This window comes from Pongo abelii, chromosome 17 (genome assembly GCF_028885655.2).
Source record: "Pongo abelii isolate AG06213 chromosome 17, NHGRI_mPonAbe1-v2.0_pri, whole genome shotgun sequence".
In the NCBI taxonomy this organism is placed as follows: domain Eukaryota; kingdom Metazoa; phylum Chordata; class Mammalia; order Primates; family Hominidae; genus Pongo; species Pongo abelii.
Genome location: NC_072002.2, coordinates 66,624,280 through 66,636,377, shown reverse-complemented (window position 1 = coordinate 66,636,377; position 12,098 = coordinate 66,624,280). Strand labels below are relative to the sequence as shown.

Genomic DNA, 12,098 nt, shown 5'->3' with positions numbered 1-12,098 from the left:
AGAAATGCCCCTGAGGAAATAACTACCAATTTACCATAAGGGGAACATACTTATGTTATGGGAGTTATGATGTTAACTCCCATCATTAAACATCTGCGTCAACCCATGGGTGAGCCACATTCTCTGACCAGTATTCATGATAGATACTTCAGATGTGCTGTTCTCTATCATAGCACTTCCACATGCTTTACATCATTGCATCCTCACAACCATCTTGCGGAACATATAGAACAAGCGTCTCCATTGTAAAGACAGAGAAACTGGAATTCAGAGATGTATGTTCTCCTCCAAGATCACATAGTAGTGGCAGAGTGAGTAATAAAACCAGGTTTCCTGGACCAACTTGGACCAGTCTGCATGATGTTTATAGAGAGAGATGGGAGCCCATTTGAATCTGTGCAGGAATCCTCCAGAGATTATTCGAGTACTCGAGACGTAGTAATCCATTGCTGTCATTTATCTATTTGGCTTAGACCACGAAGGTACCTGCTAAATCACTTGTCACCTTGGAAAGGGGAAGACAAAGTATAGCAGCCATCTCTTCTCTCACCCTCACCTTCTGACACTGATGGCTATATTAGTGAAGCTATACTGGTGCCTTGGATTATTCAAACAGCCTAGAAAAGTACATTTCTTTGTCAAGGTCTTGGGTCAAGGTAGGATGAGGCTATTCCAAATGGATATGTTGAGGCGACATCTAAAATAAAAAATCGCAAGTATGGGAGGCCGGGGAGGGATCCTGTCTAGAAGGAGGGTAAATGCCTCAGTAGAACCTCGGTGTTCTGCTTCTGATCTGTGAGCAGCTGTATTGAAGACAGGATCAGGGCACATTCTAGTTTTTCCCCCTCTCCCATCCCCAGGGCCTTAGGCATACATTCACTGAATATTAAACTTTTATATTTAATTATATTCTTTACTACTCACATCCGTGTGTGAATATTAAATATCCTACAGAAGTGGCACCAAAGAAACAGTTTAAATGACATGCTCAGGTGCATTCAGCATATTCAGTGGTATTGCAGACATGAATTTTTGTTCTTACAGACACTATACTATGTTTCTTATACAGTCTTCCCAATGACACCAAAAGGAATTTAACACCAGGCTCTAGGCCATATCTATCCGTACCCTGTTGCTTCGGGAGTTATGGGACAAAGAGCTCTCACTGGAGTCAGAGTAAGTGGACTTCCACTAGTTATGTGACCATGGGCCTAGCATGTCAGCCTGTGGACTCCAGCTTTATCATCTCTAAAATGATTAGACTCAATTTCAAAGACCCCCTTCCAGCTTTAACATTAGATGATCTCATTGTTCCTTGGCCCTCCACTCCCACCTGTCTGCAGAGCACAGCCAGTAATAAGCCTCCTTTCCACATAAGCACTCAGCTCCCTCCGTCCATGAGCAGCCTGACCCCCGGTGCTTCAGTGGACCAAGAGAAAGTTGATTCTGGAAGATGCATCGTCTGCCTTCCCATCCCTGATCCCCTCTTCCCCTCCACTTCTCCCATCCACACCTGTCTTTAGGCCTCAGCTTCCTGGGTCACAGCAGGGAAACTCCCACCCACCAGCTGGGTTGATTTTATTTTGGAGAAGAGAGAACAGCTGGGTGATTTTAAAGATGGAACTTAAGGTCCACTTAACTAGTCAACTCCAGTTGTCAGGGCCCCGAAGCTGCATTTAAGGACAGGAGTTGTGGATGTGATGGGAAAGCAAAGAGACCTAGATGCTTCATCCTCCCCTAGCAGGAGAGGCTGTATACTTTATGAGATTTTCCCAAAGAACTTCTGCTACATTGCTTTGGTTTTATTCTTCTCTTTATAAAAGGTATTCACTAGTGTCAGGTCTTTTGAGTCTTTTGGCTTAGAAAAGAAAGAGGGTCAGCAAGTTAACAAATTAAACATATTCCACCTGGCCAGGCCAGCAAAAGCTAATTTTACATGGTCTCAGCCTAACCCATCCCCAGATCCTGATATGTATCTAAATGATGGAAAGCCCTGTTCAAATTCATAAAATATTTTACAACAGAGTAAAACAGATCTAATAGATCCATTTCTCATTAAAAAGGTCAATGCCAGGAACATCTGATGCTATATAACCGTCTGATTCAATTTAGTCGGCCAAGCCTGACTAATCCTATCTTCAAATTGAGGTGAATTCATTTCCCCTGAAAAACATAATTAATTTCCCCACAAGCTGGCATATAATATACTCCGAACCTATGTTGTTACAAGGCATTACTACAATATTGATCAAAACCAACCAATCCACTAAACCAAAACTTTGAAAAAGTTCTGTGCCATAAATTAGTATTTAAGAGCCATAAGCAATGAAATCTAAATCCTATTAGGAGCTGCGTAGTATCTTTGCCCTAACAGCAGATTCTGAATGCTTGGAAGCAAACCTGTTCAAAGTTCACCTATTCTGAATCCACAGCTGCTATCAGGAAGAGAATCTGATTTTTCAAACTTTCTTAGGAATCAATAGATTAAGACAAACAATACTATACAACACAAAGACCACTAGACCCTGAATCAGAACCAGGGTCTATTTTCAGTTCTATCTCTTGCTCACTGTGTGACCCTGGGAAAAAAACTTCTTCCCCTCTCAGGACTCTAATTACTTCTTCTATCATGCGAAGGTTTTTGATGGCATCCAGCAGTAATACTTTTTGTTTGACTCTAAATGAGTGTTAATTATGTAGACAGACTTCTAATATGGACCCTAAGTATTTAGGACTCTAGTCCTAAAGTTACACACACACACTTACCTAGTTAACCGCAAAGTCATCTTTGATGGTCTCTCATTTTAGAGTGCTGCCTTCGGAAATGTGCATATTTCTCCTTATAGCCATTTTTCTGTGTAATTCTTAGTGTTTTTCTTGGTAAACTATTATAATACCCCATAGAGGATTACCTGTGTTCCTTGAATATCTCCATTTCTCCTTTTGGGCATAGATAGGTTTACATGTCTCTACCCTCTTGGAATTAGGCATGCTCTTATGGCATGCTTTACCCAGTGAAATGTGCGAAGTGACAACAGAGCTGGCCCATCATTTTTTGCACTTTCTTCCTCTGCCACTGCTACTGACAATATTATAGACTGTGGCTGCTCCATTTCCCTGGGTGTAGGGGCAGATACATCATAGCAGAGCCCCCAGCCAACCAACAGGGAGCATGAGTGTTAAGCAAACGTGTGTTTGATGAGGCCATTGAGATTTGATTGATGCAACTCCACTTCAAAAAGACTATCACTTGGGTGGGCTGTTAGAAGAAGTAGAGTAAGGTATAGGCAAGAAGTGTATAGTCCACCTGTTTACAACAGAAATCCTGGGTTGTTAAGGGATTCTCTTATAAAATTGTTTTATAAGTGTTTGCACAATAGTAACATCGACAAGACCTTTGGGTGTTGCAAAATGAAGTATCAGAGACAGATCAGAGACTCTGGGTTGATTCAAGAAAGAACAACAATTGCAGAGAAACCAAGTAATAAAACCACAGTCGCTGAGTCATAGGAGTGGGCTTAGGTACAAAGAAATTGATGCTAAGATGCTCAAGAGGCAAATTACAGAGGGATGCCCAGTCTGAATGCTCAGGGCAAAAAGTCCCCCCATGGGTTTGCTTCACTATTACATTCTGTCTGTTTTGCAGCTGTGCCATGCCTTAGTAATGTGGTCATAATTTTTGGTTTGTTTCTGTCAGCTTTAGCCCACTGAGCAGTCTTGGGAAGCAACCATGCATAAAATCAGCTAAAAGGGGCCAAGTCAAACTCATCAGAAGATACGTTCTGGATTACTAACCTAATATTTTTTATCCTTACTCTGTGTTTCATAACAATGCAACAGCATTAATTTTCCCCACCAGCGTAAACATTATTAATTGCTGTAAGTTAAGCAAAGAAACACCATTAATTCCTAAAGTCAAAACAGAGGGGAGCAACAAGCAGTAGAGTCGCTGCCTTCCTTACCGAAGTCAGAGCCAAGGACAAGAGCGATGAAAGGTGTGGGGTGCTTCTGTCAGCAGCTTCCTAGCTCCAATCTTTTAGCATCTGGGGCCCACTTCATATTTGCCAACCTATGGATCCCTGAGAACCATAACCAGGGTTATGATACACGCTGTGGGAGGAAAAAACTGAGGGCAGGTGTATAACTGACATTTTTGCATCAAACAAATGTAATTAGTACCACGTTCCACAGCCTGCAAAATAAGGTCATATTATCTGAATTGCAGATTTCCCCACCTGCTTCCAGTGCAGCCTTGAAGGTGTGACTCTGCTACTGCCATAGATTTTCCCGTTGCTAAAGAGCTGTTCTGTGAACCAGATAATGAGGCCACTACTAGGGCTGCGGATCGAAAACTTGGCTGCCCATTAGAATTTCCTGAGGAGCTTTTGGAAAGCCTGGCTACCCAGGCCACACCCAGATCAATTGCCTCAGCATTTACAGGAGTGTGACCCAGGCATCACTGACTGTTTATGTTGTTTAATCCCCCCAACCAGGTGACTTTAAAAGAACAAGAAAATCTTTTTCTGGGTCTTCTCCCTATAGATTCTTACTTAATTGGTACAGGTAGCAAACTAAGCATCAGGAATTTCTAAAAGCTCTGCAGGTGATTCGAATGTGCAATCACATTTAAAAATGACTCCTATAGAGAATAGAGACATAAAGAAAAGTCAGAAGTGCTGTGTCTCTGACCCTTGCATCCGGAATTTTAAAGATAAAAGGCCCTTGGAGTGCTTATAAAAGTAAAGTATTTAGATTAATTCACTGAATTTATTCATTCCCAACTTTTAACAGCCTATGAGCATGAGTCAAACACCAGGCCCAGAAGATAGAAAATACAAAAGAACAAAACAAGCCAGGCATGGTGGTTCATGCCTGTAATTCCAACATTTTGTGAGGTCAAAGCAAGAGGATCACTTGAGCCCAGGAGATCAAGACTAGCGTGAGCAACATAAGGAGACTCTGTTTCTACAAAAAATAAAAAATAGCTGAGTGTGGTGGCACATGCCTGTGGCTCCAGCTATGCGGCAGGCTGAGGTGGGAAGACTGAGCCTAGGAGATCGAGGCTGCAGTGAGCCATGACTGTGCCACTGCACTCCAAAAAAAAAAAAAAAAAAAAATGAAGAAAAGAAAAAAAAACACCAAAACCCTGGAGCTCAGAATCCATCCAGCTCAAGTGTTAAAATAATGTACAATAGATGTGATAAAACAACTAGAATATGCATACATATCTGGGGGATAGGAGGATGTAAAATAGACAAAATGGAACAGCCACTTTGGAAAACAGTTTGGCATCCACTTAAACATAAACTGACCATATGATACAGCAACTGCACTCTTAGGTATTTACCCAAAAGAAATAAAAATATAGATCAATACTTATTGTTACTTATTGTATATAAATGTTTATGGCAGCTTTATTTTTAATCACTAAAAACTGCAAACTACCAGAATGTACTTGTTTTCTATTGCTATACAACAAGTTAACAAATATCATGGCTTTAAAAAATGCACATTTATTATGTTTGGTCATGGCTTAGCTGCTTCAGTTCTCAAAGTGTTAGCTAGGCTGCAATTTCATTTGGAGGCTTGACTGGGGAAGAATTTAATTCCAGGCTTACTTAGACTATTGACAGAATTTATTGTCTTGCTTCTGTATGACTGAGGACACTAGTTTTTCTCTGCCTGTTAGCTGAAGACTGCCTTTAGCTTCTAGAGACCACCCTTAGCTCTTTACCAAATGGACTTCCTCTACTTTATCAGCACAGCAAAGACTGTGTTAAATGAGTCTGCTAGTAAAACAGTCTCATATAAGGTAATGTAATCATGAGAGTAGCATTACTTTTGCTATATTCTACTAGTTAGAAAGAAATCATAGATCCCATCCACATTTATGAGGGGAAGATGAATCAAATACATAAACACCAGGAGGCAGGAATTACAGGAGTCACCTTAGAGTCTGTCCACCACGCCATGGGTATATCAGCTAGGAAATGGATAAGCACACTGTGGTATATGCATACATAAAGCAATGAAGTATAAAATGCACACAATGAAACTCTAGTCAGCAATAAAAAAAGAATGAACTACTAACACACATAAAACATAAATAGTTCTTAAGTGAATTATGCTAAATGAAAATAGCCAAAATCAAAAGGTTGCATACAGAATTATCCCATGTTTATTATCTTAGAAAAAAGGTAATACTACAAGGACAGTCAAAGATTTGTGGTTGTCAAGGGCTCAGCGTGCAGGCACCAATCGAATTGACTGCAAAGAGGCATGAGGGAACTTTTCTGAGTAATGGAAGCGTTCTATATCTTCATTATGACGGGTAGTTATACAATTGTATGCATCATTCAAGATTCATAAAGCCCAAAAAGGTGAATTTTACTATACAGTATACAAATTATACCTCAGTAAACCTGACTTTAAAAAATAAATGGACAAGCTGGGCGCCGTGGCTCACGCCTATAATCCCAGCACTTTGGAAGGCCGAGGCGGGCGGGTCACGAGGTCAGGAGATCGAGACCGTCCTGGCTAACACGGTGAAACCCCGTCTCTACGAAAAAATACAAAAAATCAGCCGGGCATGGTGGCAGGCGCCTGTAGTCCCAGCTACTAGGGAGGCTGAGGCAAGAGAATGGTGTGAACCTGGGAGGTGGAGCTTGCAGTGAGCAGAGATCATGCCACTGAGCTCCAGCCTGGGCGACAGAGCGAGAGTCTGTCTCAAAAAAAAAAAAAAGGACAGAGTGACAAAGAAGCTATCAGCAAACAGGAAAGGTCCCTTTGATCCTGTTCACAGTGCATGCTCTAGTGAGAAGGCCCTGGAGAAATTTCAGTAAAGCCAATAATATAAGTTGTATATAAATACTATACTACTATTGCATTTACTAATTGCTTATTTTATGTAAGCTTTGAATGCTGCTTTCATCATTAAAAGCACATCATATATGGGCAGAGTGTGAGGTTGCTTAAAATAGAGGGGCAGGACTGATCCTCTGAGTAGCCAAAATATTAAAGTCAAAGTCTTCAAGTAGACTACAAAAACAAAACAAGACAAAACAAAAGAACATCACTATTTATTCAGAAATAACTTCTTCAAACAGGTTGTAGTAAAGCCAGGCATAAAAAGGCCTGATGGCATTTAAATCACCTGATGGCATTCTGTCCCTGTTTACAGGTCTATAAACTTAATCCTGCTTAGCATATTTCAGAGGGCAGCCTATGACAGAGGGACAGGGAATGCTTATCAAGGGCTTTATATTTCTAACAGTGGATTCAGACCAACCCTCTGACCAAACATCTGTCAATACGACTCTGAATTTCTAGGCAATGTCAACACCTATAACCAAGACACATTGTAGAGAGATATGAAAGAGACTCATCATAGGCAGAAACTTTGACTTAGTAAAAAAAAAAAATGATGAAAACCACCGAAGAATTATAAACATGAGGATGGCGGAATGACATTTGTATCTTAGGAATGTTCACACTTTAAGTAGTATGAAAGATGAACTTCAGGGGCAACACTAGAAGCCAGGAGAGCAGTTAGGATACTATTATGCAACACCAGAAAACAAAAGATGAGCAAAGGCAGTCAAAACAAGTAGAGAAAGGGAGAGATTTATTGCAGTATTATTTGGAAGATAGAGTCAATAGGGGATAGCAAAAGACAGAGATGATGAAAACTGTGTGTCTGGCTAGGGTAACTTCATAGATACCCAATAAAAGACAAGTAGGGATTGGAGATATAAGGAATTTCTTTTTCAGACTCTGAGTTTGATACAGCTGGAGATTTCTGGTAGACAGGTAGCTATGATCAGGACTTCAGTTAAAAATACTGGGTTAGAGAAAAATAAGAGATCATCATGGCAGACCAGACAGGACTAGATTGCAGCACCAACTCAGACAGAGAGAGCAGTGTGTGGAGGCTTGCATCACAAATTTTAGCTCCAGAACGACTGCAGGAATGAATCAGGAATCCCAAGAGGGCCCACAGGCCCTCTGAAGAAAGCAGACTGCTCCTGCAGGACCCGGGAGACACCCTAACTACTGTGCTGGTATCCACAGGTGAGAGACCCATAGACGGTTCACATCATAGGAATCTGCGTAGACAACCCCCCGTACCAGCCCTGAGCTTGGTAGACTTGCTGGGTGGCTAGATACAGAAGATAGATAACAATTCTACCAGATATTCAAAGAAGAATTGGTACTCATCCTATTGACACTATTTCACAAGATAGAGAAAGAGGGAACCCTCCATAATTTATTCTATGAAGCCAGCATCACCCTAATATCAAAACCAGGAAAGGACATAATCAAAAATGAAAACTACAGACTGATATCCCTGATAAACATGGATGCTAAAATCCTTAACAAAATGCTAGCTAACCAAATCCAACAACATATCAATAAGATAATTCATCATGGTCAGGTGGGTTTCATACTGGGGATGCAGGGATGGTTTAACATATGGAAGTCAATAAATGTGATACACCACATAAACAGAATTAAAACAAAATCACATGATTATCTCAATAGATGCAGAAAAAGCATTCGACAAAATCCAGCATCCTTTATGATTAAAACTCTCAACAAAATTGGCATATAAGGGATATACCTCAATGTTATAAAAGTCATCTATGACAAACCCACAGCCAACGTAATACTGAATGGGGAAAAGTTAAAAGCATTCCCTTTAGGAACTGGAACAAGACAAGGATACCCACTCTCTCCACTCCTCTTCAACATAGTACTGGAAGTCCTAGCCAGAGCAATCAGACAAGAGAAAGAAATAAAAGGCATACAAATCGGTAAAGAGGAAGGTAAACTGTCACTGTTTGCTGACGATATGATTGTTTACCTCAAAAACCCTAAAGACTATTCCAGAAAGCTCCTAGAACTGATAAAAGAATTCAGCAAAGTTTCTGGATACAAGATTAATGTACACAAATAAGTAGCTCCCCTATACACCAACAGTGACCCAGTGGAGAATCAACCACTTTTACAGTAGCTGCACACACACAGAAACACACACACACAAATACTTAGGAATGTACCTAACCAAGGAGGTGAAAGACCTGGAGAAGGAAAACTACAAAAGACTGCTGAAAGAAATCACAGATGACACAAAAAAATGGAAATACATCTCATGCTCATGGATGGGTATAATCAATATTGTGAAAATGACCATACTACCAAAAGCAATCGACAAATTCAATGCAATCCCCATCAAAATACCCCCATCATTCTTCACAGAATTAGGAAAAACAATTCCAAAATTCATATGGAACCAAAAAAAAAGCCCACATAGCCAAAGCAAACCTAAGCAAAAAGAGCAAATCTGGAAGCATCACACTATCTGGCTGCAAACTATACCATAAGGCCATACTCACCAAAACAGTATGGTACTGGCATAAAAATAGGCGCATAGACCAATGGAACAGAATAGAAAACCCAGAAATAAACCCAAAAACTTACAGCCAACTGATCTTTGACAAAGCAAACAAAAACTTAAAGTGGGAAAAGGACACACTTTTCAACAAATGGTGCTGGAATTATTGGCTAGCCACATGTAAGAGAATGAAAACTGGATCCTCATCTCTCGCCTTATACAAAAATCAACTCAGGATGGATTAAGGACTTAAATCTAAGACCTAAAACTATAAAAATTCTAAAAGATAACATTGGAAAACCCCTTCTAGACACTGGTGTAGGCAAGGATTTTATGACCAAGAACCCAAAAGCACGTGCAATAAAAACAAAGATAAATAGCTGGGACTTAATTAAACTAAAGAGCTTTTGCATGGCAAAAGGAATTCTCAGCAGAGTAAACATATAATCCAAAGAGTGGGAGAAAATCTTCACAATCCATACATCTGACAAAGGACTAATATCCAGAATCTACAATGAATACAAACAAATCAGCAAGAAAAAAACAAACAATCCCATCAAACAGTGGGCTAAGGACATAGACAATTCTCAAAAGAAGATATACAAATAAACAACAAACATGAAAAAAATGCTCAACATCACTAATGATCAGAAGAATGCACATCAAAACCAGAATGCAATACCACCTTACTCCTGCATGAATGGCCATAATCAAAAAAATCAAAAAACAGTAGATGTTGGCACGGATGCAGTGATCAGGGAACACTTCTACACTGCTGGTGGGAATGTGAACTAGTACAGCTGCTATGGAAAATAGTGTGGAGATTCCTCAAAGAGCTGAAAGTAGAACTATCATTTGATCCAACAATCCCACTACTGGGTATCTACCCAGAGGAAAAGAAGTCATTATATGAAAAAGATACTTGCACATATATGTTCATTGCAGCACAATTTGCAATTGTAAAATCGTGGAACCAACCCAAATGCCCACCAATCAACAAGTAGATAAAGAAATTGTGGTATATATAAACGATGGAACACTGCTCAGCCATAAAAAAGGAATGAATTAACAGCATTCACAACGACCTGGATGAAATTGGCGACTATTATTCTAAGTAACTCAGGAATGGAAAACTAGACATTGCATGTTCTCACTGATATGTGGAAGTTAAGCTATAAGGATGTAAAGGCATAAGAATGATACAATTCTTTGGGGAGTTGGGGGTAAGCGTGGGAGGGGGCAAGTGATCAAAGACTACAAATAGGGTGCAGTATATGCTGCTTAGACGATGGGTGCATTAAAATCTCACAAATTACCACTAAAGAACTTACATAACCGAACACAACCTGCACTCCAATAATCTATGGAAAAATAAGTAAATAATAAATAAATAAATAAATTTTAAACAGCAACGAGCATCTCTTGGGACAACTAGCACAAGCGCTGCAAGACCGGGGGCAAGAGAAAGCCTTACCACAAGAAGTGAAAGTATGAGCTGGGGTGCCCAGCTGGTTGCCAACACCAAGATTAGCCCTGCCACATCCACACAGTTCGTGTGCAGGGAAGAAATGAGAAATACTGTGCCCTGAGGCTGGACACAGGGAATTTCTCCTGGGGCTCAGAGTGTTGTACTTGCACAACAGTGATCATTGATGTTGTCTACAATGCATTCAATAATGAGCTGGTCCATACCAAGACCCTGGTGAAGAAATGCATCATGCTTATCAACAGCGCACCATACCAACAGTGGTACCAGTCCCACTATGCGCTGCCCCTGGGCCGTAAGAAGGGGACCAAGCTGACTGCTGAGGAGGAGGAGATTTTAAACAAAAAGCGATCTAAAAAAATTCACAAGAAATATGATAAAAGGAAACAGAATTCCAAAATCAGCAGTCTCCTGGAGGAGCAGTTCCAGCAAGGAAAGCTTCTTGCATGCATCACATCAAGGGTGGGACAGTGTGGCCAAGCAGATGGCTATGTGCTAGAGGGCAAGGAGATGGAGTTCTATCTTAGGAAAATCAAGGCCTGGAAAAGCAAACAAATCCTCATCCTTTCTGTCTTTGCCCATGTAATAAAAGTGTTTATTGTTCTGTGAAAAAAAAAATTGGGTTAGAGAAAGAATTTCATGCCAACATATAAGGGCAAGTGGAAACTGTGGGTGAGTTTGCCTATAAGAAGTACAGGCCATATTGAGTAGGTTGGATAGTGAATGTGGAAGAAAGAAACAGAAATAGTTGTGAACAAGAGAGACAATGCTTTGCTAGGAGCATTTTTTACCATTTCCCTGAATGTTGGCAGGGTTTTTCTTTTTGATTTTTTTTTCTTCAAGAAAATGCCAGAGCACTAAGAAAAACTTGAGAGCATATGATAAGATGCTGCTCATATCCAAGTGGAGATACAAATTACTCCAACTGGGAGAAGGTAAAAGAACACTCCAATAAGAAAATAAGAGACAAGGTCCTAATTCAAAACAGAGTCACAGTATATGGCAAAGAGGATGATGCTAACTGGGAAGAGAGTCATGTTCTTGCTTGGTAGCTATAAGGATGAATGCTGAAACAACACTCAAGTGTTGCTCAAGTAGTGAAAACCTGGAAGTCATCTGCATTGATTGAAATTTCCCATTGGTTCTATTTCTCTTACAAATTTGTGGTGCATGCTTGCATGTGAGGCACTGCCCATTTACCGGTGAGGAAAACAAGGC

The 12,098-nt window shown here is 40.3% G+C and overlaps 1 pseudogene; it reads left to right on the top strand.

Moving 5' to 3' along the window:
• The first annotated feature begins 3,988 nt into the window (after nt 1-3,988).
• On the top strand, nt 3,989-11,489 carry LOC100441999 (small ribosomal subunit protein eS8-like; annotated as a pseudogene).
• The last annotated feature ends 609 nt before the right edge of the window (nt 11,490-12,098 follow it).